General features: G+C 39.5%; 1 protein-coding gene across 6 annotated transcripts in view; it reads right to left on the minus strand.

The window, feature by feature from the left end:
- LOC126337131 (synaptosomal-associated protein 25) overlaps positions 1-3,193 on the minus strand; it is a 352,176-nt gene extending 348,983 nt beyond the window's left edge. For 3 of the 6 annotated variants that reach the window (XM_050001443.1, XM_050001440.1, XM_050001441.1), the window contains exon 1: positions 3,102-3,193. The gene's annotated coding sequence lies outside the window, so the exon portion shown is untranslated. The remainder of the gene's footprint in view (positions 1-3,101) is intronic. The other 3 variants (XM_050001442.1, XM_050001445.1, XM_050001444.1) reach the window with 3 other exon arrangements.
- Positions 3,194-14,387: the final 11,194 nt, after the last annotated feature.

A 14,387-nucleotide genomic window follows, 5' to 3' on the forward strand; every position in this document is an offset into this window, starting at 1 on the left:
ACAGTGCTGTTTTGAGCATACCTTATCGGAAAGGAAGGGTGCTTAGATGGAAGGGCACCAGTTCCAAGTGGGGTCTACTCCAGAAAGAATCTGATGTAAAGGAATACTGGAGGTATAGGCTTGCAGCATAGAAAGGGAGGTCGTGCTGCAAAGGCTGTAGCCCCATGGTAGTTTCAGAAATGTTTAGTAAACTCAAGTGGCAGACTCTGCAAGAGAGGCGCTCTGCATCGCGGTGTAGCTTGCTCGCCAGGTTTCGAGAGGGGGCATTTCTGGATGAGGTATCGAATACATTGCTTCCCCCTACTTATACCTCCCATGGGGATCACGAATGTAAAATTAGAGAGATCTGAGTGCTCACGGAGGCTTTCAGACAGTTGTTCTTCCCGTGAACCATACGCGACTGGAACAGAAAATGGAGGTAATGACAGTGGCACGTAAAGTGCCCTCCACCACACACCAATGGGTGGCTTGCGGAGTATAAATGTAGATGTAGTCAAGTATGTACTGAAGAGAGTTGTGAGCCCCCTGCGGGGATGAATTTTTTTTGTGTTGTTAGCTGTTGGTTATTATGTGGGATTGTGATTGGCAGGTACTGTGGAGTTTGCTTTACCTTCAGTTGTGAGGCCACGATTTCGTATTGGTTATACGAGGAAATTTTGTTTTTATGGCAAATTTAGTTTTAGCTATATAGGTCAAGTTACAGATACTAGATTTGTCTAGCTGTGTTTGATTTTGTGGAATTATGGATTCTGTTCAAGCTATATGGGTCACAAGTTCTGAGTGCCAACTATGGCAGGTTATGGACCAACATAGGGGGTCACGGTACCAGACTTCATTTAAGATACACAAGTCAAGTGAAATTTCTAGTACAAGTTTTTTCTCTTTTTCCTGTAATTTTCCTGATTTCTGAGGAATGGTTTTGCTTGATTTTTGCATTAGTATTTTCTTTGACCCGTCTTTGTTATTAGGATTGTCATAGGTTTAGTTTGTCCCAACTGAAAACTCCCTAATGCCCACAGTGGTTCCGTTAGTGTAGTGTTATTTCCAGAATTAAGTATTTTTCATATTATTTGTGTTTGTTACACAAGCTTGAAATAGGGGTGCCATCGTGACATCACAGGTCAAAGTTGACTGGTGATCATGTAATCTTCAGTTTTGCCATAACCACCCCCCCCCCCCCAATTAGACCAAATCTAAATTGTCAGGCGATCACAAAAACATGGGAGCTGAAAGCTTATCATAATTTGACAAAGATTTTATGTATGTTTAGGCAAGTACAACCAAGTTAACCCATGATTGTTCAGAAGGAATATTCAATACAAGTAGTGGTCATTGGCAAGTGACAATGTTAATTGTTGCCATTATGTCACCTTTTGGTGCATGTATTCAGTTTTATTGTTGGATGCCAAAGCCGATGAATGCTAACAGGGGGAAAAACTTGTTGTGGTGACAATAGTCTGTAGATACAGGTTAGGTTGGAAGGTAACAGTTTGGTTGCGAATCGGCAGAGTCAACAAATGTGCCCTAAAAAACCTGGTTGGAGATTGTTACAGCATTCACCACATGTTCGTGTTCCAACAAACATTACTGCAAAAGAGTGGAAATGTTTCAGGTACAGACTTCATTTTCTAAAACACTGAATGTTTAAAATCTTTCGTTGAAGTAAGTTTGTAATTTGACACTGTTAATGTCTAGGTGATTAGAGCCACAGCATAAAAACACATTGCAAGGTCTAGTGAACAACATACAATTGGTGCATCTTTAACGTGCAACATATGTTATGTAATTGGTCTCTGTGACAACTACTTTAGATGTAGCATCATTTCTGTTGCTTAATAATATGTTGTTGGTTATTGTGGATGGTAGCTTTGATAGTGTGATACATTAGACCTGAACATGTCTACTGGTAATTACAAGTACTGAAGACCATGTACAGTTGGTCTTTCACTGTTTTTAATAGCAGTTGTGGTGACAGACTGAGCTTTAGCATAGCCTGGGGGTATGGGTTTGGTTTCAAGGTGATTGATTGGTCATGATTTGGCAAAGCCAATTAATGTTATGAGAGAGAGAGAGAGAGAGAGAGAATATGTCTTAATATAAAGACATGGTAACAGCCTGATCTGCAGCATAACCTGTGGTTTATGTTAGAAAGTATGATCTTTTTTCATATACTGTGTATTCCAGGATTAAACTTATGTCAGTGCTGACAACTTATTTTTCCTACAGTGCTTTGAAATTTCAAGGGCTGAACACCTACAAAGTACAAAGGGTTTTGATTGAACATTTAAATAGATCTTAGGAATCTTGTTTCTATGGCATGATGAAAATTTCTTCAGTAAAGAAAGTTCATATGTATACAAATGGCGGAACGTTAGCAATCTTTTGAAAATAGTTAAGAATTAGCCTGCAAAAAGGTTGGCGAAATCCGTTTGCCCGTCCGTTCATACTTAGATTTTCTGTTATTCTCCTAAATTGATTACAGTGAATATCTGTATAGTTGCTTTGAAAAGTTAGGTGCTATTCCAGCCTCATCTTTGTTTACCTAAGTTTCTGTACATCCTTAATGACCTAGTCGTGTAGGAAAATTATATTGTAAATTTGCATACTTACTTCGTAGGGCCAAATGCACTCCTCGCGTGCTATTCGGTTTCTATAGTCTACGTCTTTATTCCTTGTTAGAGTTGTGTTTACAATATGATGGGCATCGGAAATTTAAAATAGAAGACTGTCTAACGAAAGTCATCATCAATAAGAAATAAGCGGACTACAACGTTGTTATTTGACGACTTCCACCAAACGTACCACCTGCTCCTTGAAATCTGTCTCTATCAACATATTTTTAATGTTGATATCACTAAAACACAATGTCACTAGGTCCTGCATTTTAGCTCTACACATGTAAGTCATTCTACCGAGAGAAATTGGGATTTACAGTACATTCATCCAGGAACTAAAGCACTGTCAATGCAACTGTGACAACATTACCTAAGTCATCTACAGGAAGGAAAGCGATATGATTGCTCTACACAACACACGAAATTTATCATTTGTTTTGTCACAACAGTATGAGCAACTAAAAAGGCACGGTATACATTACTCACCTCGTTCCTTCCTCCTTGACAGCTGCACACCCAAATACGCCGACACCTAAACAGTAGCGCAGCTGATGAGCAGAGATAAAAACGCTGGGAAATAACCAAAGATATTACACACGAACTCGATAAACAAAAGCAGTCTGATGCTGAGGCCGCATGTGTCAATACTCGGTACTCTCCGAGGATGTTGTTTGGCTTGTGCGGCGTTCAACTGCGCGGTTATCAGCGTTCTTACACATTCCCGAACTATACACAGCGGGTAGATTACCCACTTTCATGGACGAGGAAAACTAACACCCAGTCCCCAGGCAGAGAAAATCCCCGACCAGCTGGGAATCGAACTCGGGACGCAGTGATCTTGAGGTAGCAATGCTAGCCAAAAGACCACGAACTGCGGACGTACTCTCGGAGACGACAACAGTACTATTATTGACTACTTGTACTTATATTCTGCAGACCACAAACTTGCAATTATGAATTTAATTTCCAAAGTATTCATTCTTTTTCCACTAATCGCGTCCAGTGGTCCACTCATGGAATTGATGAAATGCATACAATAGTAAATAACACACAAAAGCAATTCAAATGTAATGATTGTATTCCATTACTGGCCCGGAGATGTCATCGATAGTTGTTTGGCCGCCTGGTGCACGTCTTTCTACTTGATGCCACTTCAGTGAGGTGTGCATAAATGAAGAGGAGGTGATATAATAAGCACAGAGCAGACATTCAGTCTGCGAGCGAAGAAAGTCCTCGACTGGGCCAGGATTGAAATGGTCATATGACATTGATGACTGAGACCCCCACTGGGGATCTTACCTGGGACCTCAGGGCCTAGAGACAGAGACGCTAATCGCTAGACCACAAGCTGTGGACACAAAAACATTACATATTGTATTCAAAACTTTAACAGAACAACAACGCCTTGAATTGCCTCAATATAGTTTTGGTAAACAAGAGAATGTTTATGAATGACATAAAACCATTATGAAAGTCAAAAAGTACCAATCTGAGTGATTGCAGGAGACAGTAGGATATCAAAAAATTCTCAAGAACAAAGGCAGTTCTTTTATACTCCGCTCAGAAATTCTAATAAACCTCAGGACAGAAGTATGCTACTAGTAGATCACAAAAAGTTTGTAAAGAAAAAAATTATTCAGTAGTGGATGAGAAAATACGTATTTATTGGTGAAAAATAACTGTATTTTGTGCCAAAAATATTAGCCTCATGAGCGTTTCAACACACAAACACACACACACACACAGATATATATATATATATATATATATATATATATATATATATATATATATATATATATATATATATATATATATATATGGCTTCGCAGCACGACTCCTCACATGCCAGCGATACAAAAATGTTTCTCACAAAATTTCGTCTGGCGAGTATATCTGGTAGAAAAAGGACGCTGAGGAGTGGCAATCTGGCAACACTGTAACAACACGTATGGCAACTACGTCTGATAGCACAATTTAATTGCGCTACACAGTTGGTGCAGTGGATAGAGTTTTGGGTTAGCATGCACAAGATGGAGAGTTCAGATCTGGGTTGGGGTGCATTTTTTTATTTGCTAATTTCTTTCTGAAATTTCATAATGTAATATACACCATTTCTTATGTCACATTTAATCTAAATTTACAACATTTTGTAATGCTGAACGCAACAAATATGTGTGTAGACAAATAAGGAATAGACAGTTGAAACAATTAATGGGACCTTAGTGATAACACATACAAATAGTAACCGAGTTTGGACGTTACTTGTAAAGCACGTTGCTAGTCCTACTGGTAACATAATGTTCTGACGAAATGTAATGGACCTGAACGAGGAAAGAATAGTAGCTGGTACTAATCTATGTGACTGGTAGAGGAGGGCACACAGAAAACAGGTTTCACTTCTATTAGAGGAAGTGGGGCAAATAAATTCGAGCCCACTACGTGGAAAGGGCATTTTTCAAAGCTGACCAATGTTCCATATTTACGATTGTTGTATACAAGTGCAAATGCTTTCCAGAGGACCCACTGCAATCGCTGTTGACGATTAAGATGCCAGATACCATACCACTTGGACATTTTTTTTATCGCTGGCATGTGAGGAGTCGTGCTGCGAAGCCCGAGTGCGCAAATTTCGCATCACACCCTGCATATCAAATCCATGATATACAAATAAATTTTGTATAATGTCCGATTCGCCTTCGTTACGGCTACGTGGAAAAAAACTGTTGGAAATAATACTGATTAACAATATTTATAAATGCTACACTAAATAAGTGTGACAAGAATTATTGTGCAGACCACAGCAATATGCAAACTAAGAACATTCATTCTGTTTGTGTATCTACATTTTATCCTTTGTGAGTTTGTCATATGATATAACATTATTTTTTATTAATATATTGTATATTGGCGCCTTACAGCGACTGTGCCTGTAACAATAGTCCCATAGCTATACATGTTTGGGTAAGATTATTATTCATATAATAATGGATATAAATTTTCTCTCCAGTTAAACAAAAAAGGGAAGTGGAGTAAAATAAAGAAGACAATACATGAAAGAAGAGAAGTGATAGGAAACAAGGTTTTAGTAAAAGTGTAATATAAAGAATATTTGAAAAGACAAATGAATACTACACATCAATTAAGATAAGATGAAGGGTTATTGATTCACCTCTTGTTAGTTAAATGATATGCAGTTATATTCAACAACAACAAGAGGATTTTTCTATGCAGTTTTTCTATTCACAGCGTTCATTACAGTAATATTCTGTGTTAGCAGTCCTGTACTATATGAAACATTGTAATAAAAAGTAGCAGCCATCTCGTTGTATGTAAATTAAATGCCAAGAAATTTTCCAAAGTATAAAAAGAAATTATGACTAACTGTAAGATTTTCAAGTGTGTATATCTATTTAGCCATTAAAAATGGATCAAGCAAAAGATCAACAAGATAATGTAAATATTTTACACAACCAGGCTCAGGAAGAAGTAAAACTGGATATTGCAATGCAAACAATTGCTATGTACATCATCAAAATGATGACGCCATTAATGGCAGTCACAATATGGATTTAACAGAAACTCTAAATGGTAGAATTTTGCTAAGCAAATTTCAATGCAGACAGTGGACGAATTACCACCCAAAAGTATTTTTTCCTGGAGTAGCTTTGAAAGGGATGTTGCGGGATGAGAGGAAATTTTAGATACTTCAGTGTTTTGTGAACAGAAATTGTTTATTAGTGGAGCAGCATCACAAACATTAGGCAACATAATTTCTGCTGATATGAACAGCATGAATTGGTTGATACAATTTCTAAAGGATATGTTCCAAAAATTCTATCAAAAATTTACAAATCTTACAATGCTTTTATTCTACGATCTTACTTATTTATTACATGTCTGAAGATGCGTTGTATGCCGAAAATGGGTTAACACAGTAAAATAAGGATTATAGAAAATAGCAAACTCGCCCTTTTCATTTATTACATGTTTACTGAATTGATCAATATAGATGTCACATCAATAGAACAAGCAAAACTGGGTGCACAACAATAGTTCAACATGGGCCTTATATACAGTTTACTACAATGATGTGACTGTTAAAAACAGAAAATTAAGGAGTTACAATGATTGTTTACACGTAACAGTACGTTAAATAACATTGAAGAAACTGTAAAATGAAATTAAATAATATGTGAATTTCGCTATAGAGCGATCTCATTCTACTGGATTAAACGTAAACTATAGACTATAGATTCTTCCTAGCATGTTTCCTTGCTTTAATAAAAAAATGTACTTAATTTCAGTAAAACATCTTCTCAAAACTGAATTCAGTAGACAGGGCAATGATTTGTACTTACATAGTTACACTCATTGTTTATCTATATACTTTTCTTTGTTATTTGAATTTCATTTGTGTCAAACTGAGTATCATCAATAATGATTACAACTGAATTTTAGTGGTTGTATTTATTTTCAAATCACTTCTGTTTTAAATGTGTTGTCAACAATGATGGTAGAAGAATTTTAGCAATTTTAAGCATTCCTACAAATTTTTGCAGTTTCTACTTAAGGCATAAAGAATACACTGTGCAGGTTTATTTCATGGTCACAGATCACAAAATATACACTCCTGGAAATGGAAAAAAGAACACATTGACACCGGTGTGTCAGACCCACCATACTTGCTCCGGACACTGCGAGAGGGCTGTACAAGCAATGATCACACGCACGGCACAGCAGACACACCAGGAACCGCGGTGTTGGCCGTCGAACGGCGCTAGCTGTGCAGCATTTGTGCACCGCCGCTGTCAGTGTCAGCCAGTTTGCCGTGGCATACGGAGCTCCATCGCACTCTTTAACACTGGTAGCATGCCGCGACAGCGTGGACGTGAACCGTATGTGCAGTTGATGGACTTTGAGCGAGGGCGTATAGTGGGCATGCGGGAGGCCGGGTGGACGTACCGCCGAACTGCTCAACACGTGGGGCGTGAGGTCTCCACAGTACATCGATGTTGTCGCCAGTGGTCGGCGGAAGGTGCACGTGCCTGTCGACCTGGGACCGGACCGTAGCGACGCACTGATGTACGCCAAGACCGTAGGATCCTACGCAGTGCCGTAGGGGACCGCACCGCCACTTCCCAGCAAATTAGGGACACTGTTGCTCCTGGGGTATCGGCGAGGACCATTCGCAACCGTCTCCATGAAGCTGGGCTACGGTCCCGCACACCGTTAGGCCGTCTTCCGCTCACGCCCCAACATCGTGCAGCCCACCTCCAGTGGTGTCGCGACAGGCGTGAATGGAGGGACGAATGGAAACGTGTCGTCTTCAGCGATGAGAGTCGCTTCTGCCTTGGTGCCAATGATGGTCGTATGCGTGTTTGCCGCCGTGCAGGTGAGCGCCACAATCAGGACTGCATACGACCGAGGCACACAGGGCCAACACCCGGCATCATGGTGTGGGGAGCGATCTCCTACACTGGCCGTACACCTCTGGTGATCGTCGAGGGAACTTGCTGTTCCAACAGGACATTGCACGTCCGCATGCATCCCGTGCCACCCAACGTGCTCCAGAAGGTGTAAGTCAACTACCCTGGCCAGCAAGATCTCCGGATCTGTCCCCCATTGAGCATGTTTGGGACTGGATGAAGCGTCGTCTCACGCGGTCTGCACGTCCAGCACGAACGTTGGTCCAACTGAGGCGCCAGGTGGAAATGGCATGGCAAGCCGTTCCACAGGACTACATCCAGCATCTCTACGATCGTCTCCATGGGAGAATAGCAGCCTGCATTGCTGCGAAAGGTGGATATACACTGTACTAGTGCCGACATTGTGCATCCTCTGTTGCCTGTGTCTATGTGCCTGTGGTTCTGTCAGTGTGATCATGTGATGTATCTGACCCCAGGAATGTGCCAATGAAGTTTCCCCTTCCTGGGACAATGAATTCATGGTGTTCTTATTTTAAGTTCCAGCAGTGTAGTATTACTGAAGTTGCCCATATTTAGCTATATTTATGATTGTTGTTTACAACCTGTTAGGTGTTCAGTTAATTAATATGAGTGAGAAACTGCTAGTGACAGACTTTAAAGAAGCAATAAGGTCCTTGCTGTTATGTGCTCTGCCCCCCCACCTGAAAAGATTTGTAGATGGAGAGGCTGGGAAAAACTTCTGAAGCAAGTTTCAAGTCACAGCAGGTGGGTACAAATTTACACATTTTTTTAATAATTTACAAGTGAAAAACCAATACGAGCTTTACATAATCAGAGTATCATTGGCATAAACTTTTCCGTGAAACTTCGCTGTTTGAAAAAAATGGTTTGTATGCTTCTAAATTGAAACGAAATTGCTAAACACATAGGTATACAAAACATTAAGCATTACAGCAATTCTACTTTTTAAGATCAAGCAAATACTACAAGTACTAATGGCAAAAAGCAAAAAAGCAAATTATTTATAGTAATGTAGTTTGCATAATATAACACAAGTAATGATTGTTTATGTTCAGATATCGGAGGCAGATCAATGTCTGCCACTAAAGAATGTCTTTTTTTTATCTTTAAAATCTGAGGAGGGAGAGACAAAACTCTAAGTATGAGTTGAGTCTTTGATTATTTCCAACACGTTTCAGTATACAAGTGTTTTACTCACAGTCTGAGCCTTTCATTTTTCGTTTCATGTTTTTGCTTGCAGGCAGAGTGATCCTACTTGCTAGAATTTTACTCTGTCTGCAATTTGCCAACTTTGATAGCACAGTGTAAAGTAATAGTAATCTTTCATTGTCCCAAGTTTAACTCAGCTTCAAAAATTGGATACGTTTTTATATCACACTATCAAGCCTCATCAAAACAAAGTGTCGAAATCATTAGTTTAGTCATTTGTGAAGGTTATTTCTGATTTAAAAAATAAGGCTTATAAAAAAATAACACACACACACACACATATGTGTGTGTGTGTGTTTTATATATATATATATATATATATATATATATATATATATATATATATATATATATATATAAAGCATAATATTCTCAATTCCAGCTACTAACCTAAGTATGTCAACATTGTAACAGATAAATTTTTTCCTTTAGATCCTAATATTTTCTTATTTCTAAAGTGATGCTGTTGCTTGTTGTTGTTGTCATCAGTCGTGAAACTGGTTTGATGCATTTCACCATGCTACTCTATCTTGTGCAAGCTTCTTCATCTCCCAGTACTTACTGCAACCTACATCCTTCTGAATCTGCTTAGTGTATTCATCTCTCGGTGTCCCTCTACGATTTTTACCCTTCATGCTGTGCTCCAATGCTAAATTTGTGATCTGTTGATGCAAAACTCCTTTACTACTTAAAGTGTCTCATTTCCTAATCTAATTCCCTCAGCATCACCAAACTTAATTCGATTACATTTCATTATCCTTGTTTTGATTTTGTTGATGTTCATCTTATATCCTCCATTCAAGATACTGTCCATTCAATTCAACTGCTCTTCCAGGTCCTTTGCTGTCTCTGTCATCGGCGAACCTCAAAGTTTTTATTTCTTCTCCACGGATTTTAATACCTTCTCCAAACTTTTCATTTGTTTCATTTACTGCTTGCTCAATATACAGATTGAATAACAATGGGGAGAGGCTACAACCCTGTCTTACTCCCTTCCCAACTTCTGCTTCCCTTTCATAGCCCTCGAATCTTATTACTGCCATCTGGTTTCTGTAGAAATTGTAAATAGCCTTTCGCTCCTTGTATTTTACCCCTGCCACCTTTAAAATTTGAAAGAGAGTATTCCAGTCAACATTGTCAAAAGCTTTCTCTAAAGCTACAAATGCTAGAAACATAGGTTTACCTTTCCTTACTCTTTCTTCTAACATAAGTCGTAAGGTGAGTATTGCCTCACGTGTTCCAATATTTCTACGGAACACAAAATGATCTTCCCCGAGGTCTGTTTCTCCTAGTTCTTCCATTCATTGTAAAGAATTCGTGTTAGTATTTTGCAGCTGTGACTTATTAAACTGATAGTTCGGTCATTTTCACATCTATCAACATCCACTTTCTTTGGGATTGGAATTATTACATTCTTCTTGAAGTCTGAGGGCATTTCGCCTGTCTCATACATCTTGCTCACCAGATGGTAGAATTTTGTCATGACTGACTATCCCAAGGCCGTCAGTAGTTCTAATAGATTGTTGTCTACTCCTGGGGCCTTGTTTCGACTCAGGTCTTTCAGTGCTCTGTCAAATTCTTCATGCAGTATCATATCTCCCATTTCATCTTCATCCACATCCTCTTCCATTTCCATAATATTGTCCTCAAATACATCGCCCTTGTATAGACTCTCTATATACTCCTTCCACCTTTCTGCTTTCCTTTCCTTGCTTTGAACTGGGTTTCCATCAAAGGTTTGATATTCATTCAAATGGTTCTCTTTTCTCCAAAAGTCTGTTTAATTTTCCTGTAGGCAGTATGTATATTACCCTTATTGAGATAAGGCTCTACATCCTTACATTTGTCCTCTAGAGATCCCTGCTTAGACATTTTGCACTTCCTGTCGACATCATTTTTGAGACCTTTATATTCCTTTTTGCCTTCTTCATTTACTGCATTTTTATATTTTCTCCTTTCATCAATTATTCGATATTTCTTCTGTTGCCCAAGGATTTCTACCAGCCCTCGTCTTTTGGCCTACTTGATCCTCTGCTGCCTTCACTACTTCATCCATAAGAAAGCTACCCATTCTTCTTCTACTGTATTTCTTTCCCCCATTCCTGTCAATTGTTCCCTTATTCTCTCCCTGAAATTCTGTACAGCCACTGGTTTAGTCAGTTTACTTAAGTCCCATCTCCTTAAATTCCCACCTTTTTGCAATTTTTTCAGTTACAATCTACAGGTCATAACCAACAGGTTGTGGTCAGAGTCCACATCTGCCCCTGGAAATGTCCTACAATTTAAAACAGGGTTCCTAAATCTCTGTCTTATCATTATATAATCTATCTGATAGATTCTAGTATATCCAGGATTCTTCCATGTATATAACATTCTTTTATGATTCTTGAACCAAGTGTTAGCTATGAGTAAGTTATACTCTGTGCAAAATTCTACCAGACGGCTTCCTCTTTCATTTCTTACCTCAAATCCATATTCACCTACTATGTTTCCTTCTCTCCCTTTCCCTACTGACGAATTCAGGTGACGCATGACTATTAAATTTTCGTCTCCCTTCAATACCTGAATAATTTCTTTTATCTCATCATACATTTCATAAATTTCTTCATTGTCTGCAGAGCTAGTTGGCATATAAACTTGCACTACTTTAGTAGGTGTGGGCTTCATATCTTGGCCACAATAATGTGTTCACTTTGCTGTTTGTAGTAGCTTACCCATATTCCTATTTTTCTATCCATTATTAAACCTACTCCAGCATTACCCCTATTTGATTTTGTATTTATAACCCTGTATTCACCTGACAAGTAGTCTTGTTCCTCCTGCAACTGAACTTCATTTATTCCCACTATATCTAACTCTAAGCAACCCATTCACCAATTTAATTTTTCTAACCTACCTGCCCAATTAAGGAATCTGACATTCCACTCTCCGAGCTGTAGAATGCCAGCTCCTGATAATGACGTCCTCTTGAGTAGTCACCGCCCAGAGATCCGAATGGGGGACTATTTTACCTCCGGAATATTTTACCCAGGAAGACGCCATCATCATTTAACCGTCAAGTAAAGTTGCATGCCCTCGGGAAAAATTACTGCTGTAGTGTCGCCTTGCTTTTGCAGTTCCACCAGAGCAAGGCAGTTTTGGTTAGGCCAGATCAGTCAATCATCCAGACTGTTGTCCCTGCAACTACTGAAAAGGCTGCTGCCCCTCTTCAGGAACCACACGTTTGTCTGGCCTCTCAACAGATACCACTCCATTGTCATTGCACCTATGTTATGGCCATCTGTATCACCGAAGCACGCATGCCTCCCCACATACGGCAGGGTTCATGGTTCATGGAGGGGGTTGCATGTAATAAATGAGACAAAAGCTCAATTACATATTCATACAGGTAATCGATATTCCATATCAGTGTAAATTTATTTAATTCAAGTAAATACCTCAGTATCGTGGTAAATTTAGGTTTATGTAGATGTGTAATTAATGGAATGATGTTATGTGAAGTCACAGATGTAGGTTTGTAAGAGAAATTCAAATTGACACATGTATGTCTAACCAAGCTAGTATGTTGACTTGAGTAAGTTCTCAGAAGTATGTGGCTAATAACAAAATTGCTACTGAATTCATATAACATCTAGATCTACATCTACATCCATACTCCGCAAGCGGTGTGTGGCGGAGGGTACCCTGAGTACCTCTATCGCTTCTCCCTTCTATTCCAGTCTTGTATTGTACGTGGAAAGAAGGGTTGTCGGTATGCTTCTGTGTGGGCTCTAATCTCTCTGATTTTATCCTCAATGGTCTCTTCGCGAGATATATGTAGGAGGGAGCAATATACTGCTTGACTCTTCGGTGAAGGTATGTTCTCGAAACTTTAACAAAAGCCCGTACTGAACTACTGAGCGTCTCTCCTGCAGAGTCTTCCACTGGAGTTTATCTATCATCTCCGTAACGCTTTCGCGATTACTAAATGATCCTGTAACGAAGTGCGCTGCTCTCCATTGGATCTTCTCTATCTCTTCTATCAATCCTATCTGGTGCGGATCCCACACTGCTGAGCAGTATTCAAGCAGTGGGCGAACAAGCGTACTGTAACCTACTTCCTTTGTAGTCGGATTGCATTTCCTTAGGATTCTTCCAATGAATCTAAGTCTGGCATCTGCTTTACCGACGATCAACTTTATATGATCATTCCATTTAAAATCACTCCTAATGCGCACTCCCAGATAATTTATGGAATTAACTGCTTCCAATTGCTGACCTGCTATTTTGTAGCTAAATGATAAGGGACCTATCTTTCTATGTATTCACATCACATTACACTTGTCTACATTGAGATTCAATTGCCATTCCGTGCACCATGCGTCAATTTTCTGTAGATCCTCCTGCATTTCAGTACAATTTTCCATTGTTGCAACCTCTCGATACACCACAGCATCATCAGCAAAAAAGCCTCAGTGAACTTCCGATGTCATCCACCAGATCATTTATGTATATTGTGAATAGCAACGGTCCTATGACACTCCCCTGCGGCACACCTGAAATCACTCTTACTTCGGAAGACTTCTCTCCATTGAGAATGACATGCTGCGTTCTGTTGTCTAGGAACTCCTCAATCCAATCACACAATTGATCTATAGTCCGTATGCTCTTACTTTGTTCATTAAACGACTGTGGGGAACTGTGTCAAACGCCTTGCGGAAGTAAAGAAACACGGCATCTACTTGTGGACCCGTGTCTAAGGCCCTCTGAGTATCGTGGACGAATAGCGCGAACTGAGTTTCACACGACCGTCTTTTTCGAAACCCATGCTGATTCCTACAGAGTAGATTTCTAGTCTCCAGAAAAGACATTATACTCGAACATAATATGTGTTCCAAAATTCTACAACTGATCGACGTTAGAGATATAGGTCTATAGTTCTGCACATCTGTTCGACGTCCCTTCTTGAAAACGGGGATGACCTGCGCCCTTTTCCAATCCTTTGGAACGCTTCGCTCTTCTAGAGACCTACGCTACACCGCTGCAAGAAGGGGGGCAAGTTCCTTCGCGTACTCTGTGTAAAATCGAACTGGTATCCCATCAGGACCAGCGGCCTTTCCTCTTTTGAGCGATT

Source organism: Schistocerca gregaria, chromosome 1 (genome assembly GCF_023897955.1).
Source record: "Schistocerca gregaria isolate iqSchGreg1 chromosome 1, iqSchGreg1.2, whole genome shotgun sequence".
NCBI classification, from domain to species: Eukaryota; Metazoa; Arthropoda; class Insecta; order Orthoptera; family Acrididae; genus Schistocerca; species Schistocerca gregaria.